General features: G+C 43.9%; 1 protein-coding gene across 4 annotated transcripts in view; it reads right to left on the bottom strand.

Moving 5' to 3' along the window:
- The window catches only part of LOC107715462 (zinc finger homeobox protein 3-like), a 349,927-nt gene that overhangs the window by 51,402 nt on the left and 283,306 nt on the right, over positions 1–15,219 (bottom strand). The gene's annotated exons all lie outside the window — the stretch shown is intronic.

Raw genomic sequence — 15,219 nt, 5'->3', positions numbered from 1 at the left:
TTGCAATTTCTTGTAATTGTTTTGTAAGTTCCTTCCATTTTCTTCTCAAAGCCACTTGAAGTATATGTGGAACACTGGTCAAATGTTGCACATCAAATGAGGTTGTCCTGAGAAGATGGGGAATCCAAACTCCCCTAGAGTCCCATTAAAAGAGAGACTCATTTTGCTGGAGTTCATCTGCCCGAGCGGCTCATTCACTTCTAAATGACTCAACTGGCACATTTCTCCGCACAGCCATGACAGCCCGACCCGGAGCACACTGTCCCAGAGGCATCTTCCCAATATGCTGCCTTCCCTTTAACTCAGACTACACATATCAGAGTCTACAAACAACATTCCTGAAAAGCATATTTTACACTTGAATAAGGGCTAGCACAAAGGTTAGTTGAACTCACACGCTGCCAGGCTTCCAGAGACATTCTGACATTAGACAAGGGCACTGTCGAAGCCAAGGCAGCTCAGATGTGCACATTAGCAGAAGCAGTGACTGCGAGGAGAAGATCAAGGTCAGAGGAACGAGTGATGCAAAGGGAAAGAATGGATTCAGACTAGTTTGCCTACGAAAGCATATGCACACAGGCGCTTCGGCTGGCACCCAGTCACTCACACGATCCGTGTCCTTCAGGCAGCTCCCCCAGACTCCGTCCCCTGGGCGACATGTAAGTGGGCTGAGCAATTAACAATTTCATGCTGATTGCCTGAAGCATGCTTTTCTATACCATAAAGATAATAGCATGAAGGTGTGAAAAAAAAAACGGGGGAAAAAAAGATGAGATTCTCAGTCTCCCACTGACTTCGGGTGATTTGAAAGTCTAATTTGGCTGCAACACAACAGGCGTACAGGTTGTACAAAACAAACCGCCTCAGTTCCCGTGATGCACTGAGCATGCTCTGTGCAGAGGGGTGGTGACAGACCCATCATCCGCTGCCATTGGAGGCCGTCTGCATGACAGCTTGCGACGGCAGAAACTGCGCTAACCACTGATTCTGATCAACCTCTCCACAATATCCCACTTATGAGATGCACATCAAAGTGTAGCAGAGACAAGACGCAGGAAGCTAACTGTACTCTTAACAATAAAACAGGTGAATCAAAAACGCGTCTTGCATGTTCACGGTTTCAAAAACCGCTAAATATGCACATGCATGTCTGGATCAATATAGAGGTGATTTTCAGAGAGTCGTCCTTAAAATGTTGACGGGTGTAAATAAGGACAAGGCAAAAGATAAACACTACATACCAACCCACACACAGCGGGCACTGCTAATGAACACACAAACCCTTTCCCAGACAGTTCACGTGCCCCAAACACTCATTTCAGTCTAAAATCACTAATGATATTTCTGTGTTAATGACTGCCTGTTTTTAAAGCAGCAGCTTCTCGGCTCATACTGGCAATTGGAGGATTTATTTATCGATTGTTTAATGTTATGACCAGAAAAGGGAAATTAATGAACTTGAGACAGATGAAAATCAAAACAGTGCGAGTGAACATTAAACAAAAAAAAAAAGAGATTGATTTCTGGCTATTTCACATTGAATGGATACATTTCCTTCATGGTATACAGTGTCCACTTGCCCTTGGTTGTGGTTTCTTTTCTTTTTTCAATTAGATCTGCCAGTAAAAGTTAATAAGGAAAATACATTCAAGAATTGATTAAAATGTAATAATATATCCTTGATTGCATTTTGCACCGATAGAGTACAAGTCCTTGATCCTCTTTACTATTCAAATGACTGCATTAGAAAGACTCCCAGGAGTCAGGAAGAGGTGTTAGGACAGGCCGCAAGGAAAAGGTACCGATGGAAGCCTGTCTGATGCACGTTGCACAAAAAAGTTGCAAGAGCTTTCAGAAAATTGCAAGCTCCAATCTGATGTGCTGACTTTACACTATTTCTTCATGCCTCATTCATTCAAAGCATCAGGATGTTACTTTAGATCCTCAGGTGATCATGGCTTTGAAAGGAAGGAATTACAAAAGGATCCTGCATTGATGCACACAACGCACCCCCTCCCGTCTTGTTTTTGCTGCCCCCCATTCCACCCCACCACACCATCTAAATTGCAGTCACAACCCCCAGCTCGTAGGGGATGATAATTGCAGACGGCCAATAAATTACTACTGCCTTCACATCAATTATAAGCATCACGTCTGGCAATGAGGAAAATGAGATCTTGTGACAAATTTCATGAGGCTTGGCTGCCCAGCAGCCTTTCTTAACATGCTACAGATAGCAATCCCTTATCTAGCCTCTGTAATGGGGAGCTACGGATAGAGAGATGGAACAGCAGCCATTTAATTAAAAAGCTGGGTGGTGGCGTGTTGGGGTGGGGGGGTTGTGTAATTCATTGTAGGGGCCCAGGAAGAAGACAAAGGCTTTGTCTCCAATACATATTTTGCTGTGCGTTGCCAGTCATCAGGGACCTCGCTTTTGCCGGCGTTCATTTGATAGCCATTCAGAGCATTTTTTTCCTTCTCGGTCCATTCCATTTCCACCCCCCCTCCAATCCCTTTACCTCTCCCACCTCCTCCCTTCCCTTCTTTTTTATGCTGTTATTTCCCAGGGGACCACTGAGGTGCTTGCTCCACCAGGGCTGGTGCAACTCATTTGAGAGGGGCATTTTTAAATATTTTTTTCAGTACAAATAACTGCAGAGAGCGAGCAGACAGACAGTGGCACTGAATGAAATGGCCCCGGCACCTAATTGCGTTCCCACCTGGGAAGCGTGGGTGAAGGCGGCGGCTTCAGCGGGAGGAATAGGGAAAGGGACCTGATGAGGATTTATGGAGGACAGGGAGACGGCAAAATAAAACACCAAAAGGAATGGACCCTAAATCTTATTCCCCGTCGCAATATTCATTGCTGTTGCAATCGGGTGCGCTGATAGAGCATTGCAAAAACGACCGCTGCATTCAAATTATAGCTGCACTCTCTACTAATATTTAACATCATTAGAAAATCATTAGAAAACCATCATAAAACCTGGGATTATGACTAGAGCATTAAACACAATGATTATTCAGGGTGTTCCTTTTCCCCGCTTTTCCCTCGGAAATGAGATTTCGCTCTCCACGCCTGTGCAGGAGAAAGTAAGAGTATTTCTCATAATTACTACAACATTTGAAAAACATTGGCCTGCATAAATTACTATACCATTATATGATTGTTTTTCATTCCCCAAAGCAAAGTTCTTAAAGATGGGCTTTTCAGAGAATGACAGCTGAGAGCGGCATTAATGCAATTTTACCATGAGTGTAAGAGGGCTAATTCAGATATTGCCCACTGCCTCCGCTGTTGAATGGCCCTTGTCATTAATATGTTGTTTCTCATTGCGTTAAACCAGACGCACAAATGGCCATGCGGTGACTCTCCATATATTCCAGAAAAATTACCTTTCAACAGTAGGGTGATTACGGTATTCAAGTATTGCTGTAATGTAGCTATCTTTCCCTAAAAGATCGCATTTGATGAAAACTAATCTGAAACAACATTATCAAACACAACTTGCATTTCTTCCTTTTAATTGCATACATATTCCGCAGCTATTGCCTTCAAATCATTCGTTTTTGCTACTCACTTTGGGCAAACTCTAGCAGGATATCACAGAGTATGTGTGTGTGTATACGGGCATTATCAGTAGCAGTAATCAGTCCAGAGGGTCAGGGCATGTAATGGAGGTTTCCCCAGAGGAGATGAAAGCTGCAGGGCTGAGTGGGTTCACAGGCCTGGGGTTTCTCTCAGCTTCTCAGGCAGGAGGGCCGCTTTTCAGGAGCTTGGTTCACAGAGTTCCCTGCCAAGGAGCAGGCTAATGAAGCTCTTTCCTGGCTTGTCATGTTGCGCAAAGGTATTGACCCCTTGACCCTGTCCTAAAAAGCCCTCCTGGCCAGACTGGGGGGCTTCACAGCATTTGTTGGGGAGCATATCCATGTCTTTGCAGAATTAATCTGTGGTCAGACAATGGACGCACAGCAGTGGCATGGTTTAATGCCCCACGACAGTCTATAGTAACAGCCGAGGAGGAACGATTGCATCATAAATGAACACACAGGTCCAGGAAGCTCTGAATGAGTGTGGGTGCATACACAAGTCAAATAGGACCTGCGTTTTATACTCGCATCCAACGCAACCTTATTTATTCATGTATGGTAGGCACCTATGGTTGGAACAGGCCCCTTCGTTTGGACATAGAGGGGGAGTTTGGGGCAGGAAATTCTCTTTAGGCAGAAAAAACAGGAGGTTAAAATAAGAGCAATCCTTGTCAGGGGTTTGAGAGTAATTCAACTGACACTGATGAGAATCAATGCTCCTTTGAATGCATTACTTGGCAGAAACAGGCCTTTTGTCCCTTAAACCCAGCCAGCGAAAAATGATGCCCTTCGAACAATGGGGGCAGAGGTGAAAATATAAAGAGTGAGAGACAGGGAGAGAGAGAGAGAGAGAGAGAGAGACAGAGAGAGAGAGACAGAGAGAGAGAGACAGAGAGAGAGAGAGAGAGAGTGAGAGAGGTCCATTCCCTTTCACTGAGCCAAATGGATTCCGAGCACTTATGCATTAATCAATCAATATCTCTCACTGTACATCAACGGCGCAACCAAGTTATGAATGACCTTTCCGACAAAAAAAGGACACTTTAATGTGCACAAGACTACATGTAGCTGAGTAACTTTGGCCCATTTTTTATCACGCATGATTACACCTGCACAAGGCATGGGGCCATTAATAGTGCACTAAATATGACGAGGTTAGTCATTATTCAATTAGCACAAAAGAAGAGGGCAAGGGGCAAATCTGCAAGAGAGATAGGGGATGTCATTCTTTGGACATCCATCTGCCATTCAATGTGGCCCAGTACGAGCGGACAAACCCAGCATCTTATTTTGCTGCCACTCATTGCAATGATTTTCATATTATTTCAATAGCTTCAGATCTTAAGTGTCACATTTTTTTTCAATTCCTGCTTACTCAGAGTAAAAAGCAGGGTGCTAAGTCACACCACATTTACATGTAACATCTGAAAGAGGATCTAATATGCTTTATGAGCACTTCTTTAGTAGCAACGTTCAAGAGCTAATTTAAAGATGGCTCCTATCTTCAGATACAAGACGACTGGAGCAGCTGTCGCACTTGAGAGGAATCACTCGAGTCAAGTCTGTTTATGATCAAGTACAATGTTACACTATCATCCGGCTGATCAGTCAGATACAGTTAGGACTCAAAATGACTTGGAGCTCAGCCATTAGGACAAACAAGGCATCCAATGCCTTCTGAGGGTTTCCTCTGGCAGACGGATCCACTTGAAAGTGTTTGGGTTGAACTTTTTTTATCTTAAAGAATAATAAAATCAGCAGTGAAGTGCTTTTAATTATCTGCTCATCAGTTATTACTAGTCATAGTCCTTCCCCCTCACGTTCTCTGGATGGGAGTTGAGCAGTTTTAGACTTCGGAAGCGAAATCTCTTGTGGCCGGGAACTCGCTCTGTATTGATGGCTAGAGCGGCACTTAACTCTTTGAGCAATCAAAACTCAATCATTTCTCATTAAAATCCTGAACGCCTGAAATCAGATAACATTTGGGGAGAAATGGATTTCTCTGAGAAAAAAACTTTCCTGGAGGTGGGAAATGGTGAACAGACAAAGCCCGAAAGAATTTGCTTTTTTTTTTTAATGGGTCCGAATAACAAAAAAAAGGGTGCATATATAGGATTTTGACATGGGGACTTCTGTTTCTCAGCCACCCTTTTTTTTTGGGCTCTGTTGGGGTGTGGAGGTGAAGCATGGAGACAGAGTGGAACGAACAGGAGCTGACTGCACAGCGAAGCTGAGAAAGGAAGAACCCGGGCCAGGAGCACAAATTAATGCTATTGTGAGTTTGTGCACAATAGGGCCTGCGAAGTGACTGCGGACGACCCTTAAACAAAGGAGACATCGCTCTTTCCTCCCTTCCCAATTAGATTTTCTCACCCGTTTTACATTACAAAAAAGGGTCCATTTTTGCCTTATTCCTCCCTGCCACTGACACAGGCACCTCGGAATCTAAACCAGGAGCAGATTAGCGGCAGGCAAGGCGTGATTGACAGCAACCCGTTCCGGACACCTATTCTGCAGCTCCATCCCAACCATGAACCCCTCCCTTCCTCTCTGTGAGCATCTCCACCTCCTTTACATCTGTGTGCGATATTCGGCAAATACACGCAAAAGACACATTTTAAAATATGTCTCCTCACTTCATTTTGACTGGCCTGAGAAATGCTATGTACTATTAATATATTACACTCTGCTAATAACCGTTCAAGTCTCTAGGCTATGCTCAGCGATAAACAGAGGTTCGCTGTATTATTCATCATTTGTTGATGTGTCTGGTTTGAGCTGGTTTAAATGACTGACACCATGGGAATGGATTTGAAATTGAAGGACTAGTAGATGTGAAGCGAGCATGTGTGTGTGTGTACAGTATGTTTTCTTTAATAGGCACGGGTTGGCTTGTCATCTCTATGGCTGCTCCACAGCATTGGTTCATTAAAGACAGAGCGGAGTGATTCTGGTAAGTTCATGCTAATGTCCGTCCCTGTCTGCTCAACCACCCTTCTGAGACACTATTAGTGCCTGTTTGAATATTCAGATAAGCAGGGAACAGAGACACACAAATTAAATCCCTTTATTCTGATTTAAGTTCTACATTGCACCATCTCCATCTGCACCCCCTACATATGTAGGAGGGCAAATATGGAGAGAGTGAGAGAGAACAAGGCCCTCAAGAGTGTTTCTGGTATGCTAACTGCTTGCATGAGAGTTACGAAACATATGAACATTATAAAACTTAATATCTAGTGATAAAAAACTCAATTTCTAAAAAGCTGCAAAGTTTTAAGGCCATATGAGCTGATTGTTAGTCCTTCAGAATGAGAAGAACTTAAAGGAAGTCTTCACAACAGAGTTATTGACCATAGAGAATGAGGGGAGAAAAGAGAGGGCAGCTTTTATATCGGCACTCGCTCTAATGCAGTGTCACACGGCTCTGAAGTGGGGCTAGAATTGCGTGTCTTTCCCTCTTGACTGTATGGCACAGCTGAATTGACTCGATACGCAGAGCACTCCTGTACGGTGACTGAGCAGTTAGCATGAAAATTGACCTTTGCTTGCTTTCTGAACTGTGGATTATTCATCTTTAATGCTTTCAATTGGTCAGGGTGGCTTGAGCTGGAACCTTCCGACATATTTGCCTTCTTCCCTTCCCTTCTCTGTGTCTTTAAAACTAATTTCTAACCGAAAAAAAAAAATGCACTCTAAGACCTCAGTGAATGACCATGCCAAGAATCTCAGCGCAATAAAAAGGGCAAAAAAGCTTGTAAACTGCAGCAAGGATTGGAAATCAACAGACAATGATTGCATATGCAGTAAGCGTTTAACAGGCAATGTGTAAAACAAAGAAAGAGGGAAATTCGGGCTCAGTAGTGCTATTGTTCTGCTGTCTTTATGTAGGACTGGTAAAATACGGCTAAAATAAAGTGTGATCACAGCCAAATGGCCATAAATTGACACCAAGACTTGCAAAAATGGCTTTGATTCTTTTCACGAGAGCTCGGTCTTTGATGTGTCGTGGCAGATATCGTGACAAGTTGTGGTCCAACAAGACACAAGGTGCTAGAATAAATACACAACATTCACTTTGCACTAAATGTCTTTGTCTAAAGATCATCAATCAGTGTGCTCAGACCCATCTGAACAGGCTGCAGTGAGAATGTGTCTGCTAGCAGCTAATAAAACAGAAATGACAGAGACAGAGTCCAAGCAGACAAAGAGATAGTGTGAAAGCTTGAGACGTCATAAATCTGGCCCAGTCAAACTCCAGGAATGTCCCAGTTTGTCAAAAACAAATAGCAGCTTGTCTCCGACCATTGCTGGGCAAAGGAGCCCTCACATCTGGTCAAACAGACCTCGCACTCTGTCAGGAATCTGGTCGAGTCCATTTTGGACAAGTAAGGCCTTGAAGGGGCATCGTATTGCCCCAGAACGCCTCTGCAGTAGTATGCAGACTAATCAGAAGTATTCATCAACAACGCTAACCACATGTTACAGTGTGGCGAATCGATAAGCCCTGAGATGGCCTACAGTGTGAGAATCGCTGTTTCTTGCCTGTGAAGTTTTGCCGGGCACATACAAGGAGCGAACATGATGGCACCTTTGTGTAGGAATCCTGCCTCTGCTCCCCTCAAAGACCCCTGTCAGAATATACTAATGTCACATTGATCAGCCGTCTTGCCTTCCCTAACATCCCTCCATCCCCACTTGTGTCACTCGCTCCTTCGGTCCTCTGGGCTGAGTGTGAATAATCAAGCAAGGGCTGAATCAATGGCTGCCGTGCGGCTCCACAGGTAAAGGTTAGCAGGGTGGAATATTGAATTATTCCTGCTTCTCTCATCAGTGCCATCTGCTTGGCTGCCTCTAATTGGCAGGTCGGAGGGACAAGATGGCTCTCTTCAGTATTCATGTGTGTGTGAGAGCCCGATCTTCTGTGCTCTAGCCGCAAAACAACAGACAGCATGTCTGCGATGATGAACGTGCATCTTCCCATCAGCGAGGGATTGTGCCAGTTGCCCTGAGAAGCCGCAGTCGGAGAAAGAGGGCATTCTGCTGTCAGAGCTGTATGTTGAAGACACAGGCAGCTCATCCACAGCCAAAGATCATGGCTTTTGATCTTTCACTTCCTCTCTAGAGGGGACAAATCAGCTTATTAAAAAAAGACAAAAATCTAAAACTTTCACTGTCTCTGATCGGCGATGGGAAAACTCCATCTCTCAATCCCTCTGTGTTTTTTACAGCCTGTGGTCACACCAAACTGATGAAACTCTGAGGGAAAAATCACCCGTCTCACTGAAGTAGCAGCGTGGCATCAAATGCCAAATCTGAGAGCAGCTAGAAACCCATTGGCTTCAGTCTCAAGTGTAACTGACATCCATAACTAAAAGAAAAATCTATATGAATGTACAGCCAGTGATTTCTTAATGTCTGACATACAAAAGATCACTTCAGAATACTTGGAGAAGAGCTCCACATTTATTAAGACTACAATTATCTTTACATTTAAACTCTTCATTTATCAGATTTTAATTGTATTGTGTGTTTGTGAACATGCATACATGCATATCAGCTTGGACACATGACTGACAGTTCCTGTCCTCTGCGGTCTCAGTGCCCTGACTGACACAGGACGAGCGCGAGCCTTCAGCCTGCCACCCGAAACCCTCGCGCCCCGCTTGCGCTCCCCACCACAGCCTCCAAGCCCCGGAATAGAACTCATTAGCACGTTTGGTAAGTACAAATGAGATGACTGCCTCCTGATGGACTGTCTATCTTTTGGATCAGCTTTCAGGGAGAGTGTCTCGTAATGACAGGTGAAGGGAATGAAGAGGGGGAGAGAAACTAATATTATAATGCTCTCTACGCTCACTATGGGCAGTGCACCTCGCAACGGCCTGAAATGGAGGGCCCTGAAGTGGGCTTGATGACAGAGGAAGCCTCTCTCACCCACACGCAGGACCCCACTGTGGGTGTGTGAAAACCCACATGCGTGTTAATTGGGTGTCTGTGAGCATATGAGCCTGTATACAATACAAATCTGCTGCACCTGTACAATTTACACCCTCTTATCATCTCCAGATTGAAATGGAGCAAAGAAACAGGCTCTGTTTTAAACATGCACACTCGACGTATACACATAAACACATTCTCTCCCACACACACGTACTGCTTTGAGGCCCTCCGTTTGACCCAAGCAACTCCCTTTTAGGGCAGCCAATGGTCAGAGTTATCCGGGCCCAGCCAGTAAAACGGCAGAAGAAATCGCCACGCAATCTGCTTTGATTTGCAGACAATCCCAGAATAGAAATGCTGCTTCCCGGTCAATTTGCAGTAGCAGGATGAGCCAGGGAAGGAATTTATACAGAGGCTGTCTATAAACCAACCGGCAAAGAAAAGACTTCCTTGCGTGAGCTTGGCGTGGACATATGAGCCCTGCCCAACGTTGCGCTGAGTGGAAAATCCATAAAGCCATCACTTTAATAAAAGGGCCAGTTTCATTTTAATATTTTTCAATGAAATATTATGAAAAAATTTATGAAATTTGTGGCACGCTCAGCGGACTAAAAACAATTTCCTCTGCTGGGCTGTGCCCTTCAGATGTGGATTAGGGGACAGACGTCCAAGAAGAGCTGACCCCAGGCCCTCCAGGCCATTGGAGGGGCCCTTGCCAATCGAACCGCTTCCTCTTATCTCTAGCAGCATCCCTGCAATACCAGACTTTATTAAAAGAAGCCTCAATGATGTTTGTTGCATGAGTTGCCCTGTCTTTACTCAGATGTACCATGGCATGGTTGGGACGTGGGGGTCGTGGTTAGCGGCTATAATATCCTGTTTCTGGGAAGGTTTACTTTGCATTTTAACAAGCATGTAAAAATGATAGGACATTCCAGGCCCGGTTGCTGTCTGCAGGGCTATACGGGGCCCCGGGTCCAGACACGAGCCTTGCCCTGGAAAGCCCTAGCCAGCCTTCAGAGCGCCTCTTCTTCTGCAGAATGTACATGCTTTATGTGCTTTATAGAGACATGCGGCCCCAGTCAATAAGAAACAGATACATACAAATGTGTACACACACACACACACACACCTCTCTGAGCTTAGGGTACCATTCCAGACCAGTAAAAATAAAGGTAAGGACTTTTGAACACTGCTCGACTCTCCTCTCACTTGACATATCATGTCCGCTGTCCAAGGGCTTTAGCAAGTAAAGCAAAGAGCCCAGCAAACATCCAGCGTTTGATTTAATAATGCATCAATCTGTGCATGCAATATATTTTTGCATAATAGCTGATACTATTCACGAGGCTTGTGGCAAATTGTAGTGAAAGGAGAGAGATGCAATGCTTGGTGGAACAGGGAGAAACTGGGATACTCTTTCCCATGGTCTAGACAGACAAAAATGCAAACCTACTTTAGGGGCCAGTGACATATAAGAGTGTCAAAAATTTGAAAAGGAAAAAAAACCGTATTATGTACATTTGACATATTATATATTATATACATATTATATAAAATTATATACATGAAATTATATGTATATATTTTATATATAAATATTATATTATATTTTTGAAATATGAAAATTATAATAATTAATAATAATTAATCATAATAATAACAGGCTTTTTTTCTTCATTCTGATATCAGGACAATTCTTTCACCTTGACATTTTGACTTTATGCCTTCAAAAAGCGATCAAAATGAATTTTAATTAAAAAATTAAAAACATGCTCATCAGAAAAGAGGTGTGTTCAAGTCATTGTAAGTACAAATTTCATTATTTAGATACAACAACAACAATAACAATAACAAAAACAACATTGATATAATTGACCCTTGGATCAGCCAAAGTTTAGTTCAGAGTCTCTAGTGCATTTCCCTCCCCCACTTGGGCACTGAGAGGGGAGGGCTACAATTGGCATGAGAAGCCAAGCAGGCCGCTGTTCCCATGTCTACAGACAGGGATTTCCTGCAGCACGTCATAGTTCAGCGATCATGGCACTGCCATCTGCGACTGAAAATTATTTACATCAGCAGCTAATTCGCAGTGCCACTGCAATGTGTACACACTCCAAAACAGCTTTCTCTCCTCTCTCCTACAAACATACACAAATCTTCCAGGCTGGCTGTAAGCAATGCCACCCAAAGGCCTGTAGCTCCATCAAAAAGCCAACTAACCATCTTCCAATTCCACTTACCTATTTTCTTACTCTCTCTCTCTCCTGTATCTGTCAGTCTGCAATGTTCAAAAAAACTTCAGTCCATTAAGTCTTCTGAAATGAGAGACCCCAATGTGTCACCCAGCTATATGCCCTGGTGAACATCACTCATAAAACCTGTCATCTGCTGCTGTAGTGTCTCTTCCCACACATCAAGCTCAGACACACACACACACACACACACACACACATACTCGGGAACCTGACTGTGTCTGTGTAAGCATGTGTTAGTGCGTGTTGTCTTGGGCGCCTGAGCTTTATAATTTTGGGAAACCCTTCTTGCAGAGAGCTCCTTTGTGTTGTGGTAAGTGAAAGGGTTAAGAATGACAAATGGACATCCAGTGAGAGAATGGCATGCTTGAGCAGCACATTTTCAACGCGGGGGCAGGAATTAAAACAATGCCTGCCTTTTATCCACACACTGTTCTAATTGGATGGGAAACTCTGCCGCCTTGGCACTCTGTGGGCAAATCAGAGGGCAAAAAATAAAAATAATAAAAAAATATGGCACAGAAACCCAGACTACACCAACTGCACTCGCGTCCAGACACCACACCACACAGATTTAATGTATTTGTACATGTGTGTATATAATGTCATATATGAATGCCTTGTATTGTGTTCGTTATGGGTCTAATAATGCTTAGCTGGCATGTATTCACGGGTGATTGGCTATTTTAATCAAGCCTAAACTTGGTTAGTTCTGAGAGAAAACAATATCATAACACCATATGGATCAGAACTGAAAACAACGCTAATCAATATTTCCACAATCAATTGTTTTCATCAACAGCATCTGCTATGGCGCACTTTCTCTGAATTAGTGGTATGGATCTTTTTTTTAAATGATCCTCATTGATATTGGTAACAAATGACCAGAAAATGGAATGTGACAGTTCTACAGAGAGATGCGAAAGACCTCCCTCAGGGGTGGCTGTGCAGCCTTAATTTGGGAACTATTTAAGTGCTGTATCTGTTGGTTTATGTGCATTACTGGGGGCTCTTAATTCATAAAGTTCCACACTAAGTGTTCGGCAAAAAATTTTGAGTTGTAGGTTGCAGTCGCATATCCCAGTTCATGTGACATTCTGCATATTATGTTTTAATCTCATTGAACTCCAGAACAATTGAAAACTACATGTTTTAATTGTTTTAAATCACAACTGTCCTCAACAAGCTACATGATTTGAGGTATAATTCATGTCCATAGCACAAATGGTGTACGATGACTTATATGCTGAAGTTTAATACTTAGAGTTAAGGGTTTCGAAAAACTTCTCAATCCACATTGTGGTTCTCAGGGTCTTTGGAAACTCTGGGGTGAGAAAATTGGGGTATAGGAAAGCTCTGCTTGGGGAAGTAGCCCAACAGAGCTGCACACCGCAAGGCAGCAGCCAAGGGAATTGCTACCTAGCTGACCCAGAAATCCAGGGCCAGCTTTGTTTTAACAACCAGGGGAGCCTTCTGCCACTTTAGCAATCGTGCCTCAACCACACGAAAGAGCCCAGTGCCTCAGAAGAGCTAGCGGGGAGGAAATTAAATATTACACCATCAGGGAATGGTTTCTGTTGGGTAAGGGGGGCAGGACATTAAGAAGTGTAAAGGTAGTCTGGGGGAGGGTGGGTTCATAGGCGCAGTGGACGGCAGTGAGGAATTAGCAATGTTTCGTACTCGCTTATGAAGAAGTATGTTCATTATCAGCGTAATTCGAACAAGATGCCGAAGCAGGGAGTTGGAGCAGACGGAGAGGGCCGACATTCTTTATTACACACCTCATTTAATTTAACTGACCTTTAAATATATATACCTATTTATATATCCAACTTTGGCCCCACCATTTAAAGGGATGGGACTTGTTTTCAAGCTGAGCAGTGCGCCACGGCTTGGCCGACAGGAGCTTGAGTTTGATCCTGCATCTGTAGGGCAATCAATCAGCTGTTCAACACTCCGACTGCAGCCTGCTCCGTTTGGTAAACAAAGCGTCAAAGGCTATTAGGACAGCGGTTCCTCTCTGAAGACCCAGCCTCCCTAACAGAGCGCTCACAGGCCTGATCCTGACGTCAGTTAGCAGGTATCAGCTATCAAAGGACAGAGATGCTGGGACCCCTCTCTCTCGCTCATTCTGTCTGCGTAGGAAACAATAGCTGATAATAAGAGGCAGCCTGGTTCCCTTTTGAGCTGCTGGTCGATTTATACTAACCTTGTCCTTCATCAGTATTTCCCAGTCAGCACTGGGCTAGACCTCAGCCTTAATCACCTACATATTCTCTCCTGAAGGTACAGAAATTCAATAATATCTAGTCAAGAAAAAGCCAGTAATTAAATACATCAAAAAGCTTGCATTGCCACGCAATCAGCCATCATCAAAGAACGCAGCCATTTCTCACTACAAAGAACATCTCATCTGACTAATCCTGGAAGAGTTTGGAAAAGTTGTGCCACATGGCAGACATAATGTGTTGTTTGTGAGTTGTTGGCTCATTTGACGTCAAGGGGGTACGACTGGATTGCTGCAACTAGAAAAAAAAGATGGCAGAAGTTTGCAAATGTGTGTGTGTGTGTGTGTGTGTGTGTGTGTGTGTGTGCGTGTAGCGACTGCATGCTGCTCTGCCCACACATCCCTACTGCAGGAGTCATTACCTAACCTCCAACCAGCCTCACAAACAAGGGAATCCATTAAAGCACATCAAAGGTTAGCCAAGAAAATATATAAATAAATGCTACATCAACCAAAAAAGAGAGAGAGCACGAGGAAGAGAGAGAAAACCAGACTTGTTTGTGAACTCTTTACCTCCACCTACCCAGAAACACACTCTAAATCTCCCGCACCCCCACCCTTTTAACCTAAGTGGGCCTTCCTATTGCCTTTGCATGTTCACTTGTCCACTGTACTATAGTCATTAACATATTTGGAGTGCAGCGAGCAGAAAGCTTAATTGTCCTTAATTGCTCAGCTAAATATGTTCTCTAATGATTCTCCTCAGATCTGTGACTGCCTTTTGCGCAATTTCCCGGCCGCTGGCTTCATTATCCCTGCCTCCTCGGAATAAAGCGTCTTTTTTTAAAGGCCAACTCCCCCCGTCGTCTTTCGCTCTCTCTCTCTCTCCCCCCCCCACAAACAACACAACACTAAGAGCCGGTCGGGCCGCCTGGCTCACGGGAGGGAGGGGAGCAACGCACAATGGAAGTCTTTTGTCAGGGCACAAGAGTCAAAATGATTAGAAAACCAAATCCATGCTGAAACAGTGTGTTAATTGACTGTAGCTCTGTATTTTTAATGGCTAACTAACGTATGGCCTGAGTAAGGCCTCGGCCCCAGCCTTTTGTTTTTGGCGCCCCCTCCCCTTGCCGTTCGGAGCTTAATGGCATCTATGATTGTTTGTCTGTAGTCGTATTAATGAACGTGCTGTGCCAGATCGCC

Source organism: Sinocyclocheilus rhinocerous, unplaced genomic scaffold (assembly GCF_001515625.1).
Source record: "Sinocyclocheilus rhinocerous isolate Xijiao unplaced genomic scaffold, SAMN03320098_v1.1 scaffold539, whole genome shotgun sequence".
Lineage (NCBI taxonomy): Eukaryota > Metazoa > Chordata > Actinopteri > Cypriniformes > Cyprinidae > Sinocyclocheilus > Sinocyclocheilus rhinocerous.
This window is presented reverse-complemented; position numbering and strand designations above follow the sequence as displayed.